This window comes from Lynx rufus, unplaced genomic scaffold (genome assembly GCF_022079265.1).
Source record: "Lynx rufus isolate CCGP_SWC_20201006 ecotype Redwood Valley unplaced genomic scaffold, mLynRuf1.p SCAF_3, whole genome shotgun sequence".
In the NCBI taxonomy this organism is placed as follows: domain Eukaryota; kingdom Metazoa; phylum Chordata; class Mammalia; order Carnivora; family Felidae; genus Lynx; species Lynx rufus.
The window spans coordinates 75,608,542-75,609,396 of record NW_025814845.1 but is presented as its reverse complement, the minus strand read 5'-3'; the positions used below and the strand labels follow the sequence as shown (position 1 = coordinate 75,609,396).

At 41.6% G+C, this 855-nt stretch overlaps 1 non-coding gene across 1 annotated transcript; it reads left to right on the top strand.

The window, feature by feature from the left end:
• Positions 1 to 503: 503 nt before the first annotated feature.
• LOC124521375 (U6 spliceosomal RNA) lies at positions 504 to 611 on the top strand. The gene has a single exon (XR_006964474.1). It is a non-coding gene; the product is annotated as a U6 spliceosomal RNA (small nuclear RNA).
• Positions 612 to 855: the final 244 nt, after the last annotated feature.

Below are 855 nucleotides of genomic sequence, written 5' to 3'. Positions count from 1 at the left end.
ATATCCCATATCCTACATGATCTCTGTTTTCCCAAGATTCTCCCCACTCCTTTTCTTTTTAAGACTGAGGGGTGGTAGGTAGGCAGCAGTCTGGGGGTTGAGAAGGGTAGGGCCACCAGGTCTCTACTGACTTTTAACCAATCCCCTTGTTTTCAGTCCTGAATCACAAGTCCACTTCTCTGGGTCTTGGAGTCCTGGTGTCTCCTGGGTTCCTCACAGTTACTGAGATGGCGTCTCCTTAGTATACGCCCTCCTCCTCACTTTTAGGGAACCTTGGGTCATAACTGATTCCATGGGTTTGATGAGGTGTCACTCCTCCATTTGCTCACTGTCTGCCAAAACGTTTTTTGAAATGTTTCCTAGACTCTGCTTCTCCCCTTTCTCTTTGTCCTTGCTGACTATACCTTTTACATACTTCTACTGTCCCTTCAGTGGGGCTTGGGCTACTAACATGTGCTGTGAATATGTCATGCTTATCCAGCTCTTTGGAAAGAACAAGTTGGGTGCTCCCTTCGGCAGCACATATAGTAAAATTGGAACGATACAGAGAAGATTAGCATGGCCCCTGTGCAAGGATGACACTCAAGTGGAAAGAACAAGTTGGGAAATGTTAACTATAGGATTTAAACTAGATATGAATAATAAACAAACAGAAAGCAATTTTTAGAACTTGAAGTAAAGGACATATAAGAATTGTAATTTTTCTGGAGAAAGAGCCACATGTTTAACTTGAGCATTTTCATCATATAACTCCTAAGAGAAGACAGGAAGGAGCTTGAACATGTATTTTTTAAAGCACATTTTTCAGGAATTTTGCTATCCTTACTCTTGGAATTTGTAAACAGGGCTTAATAA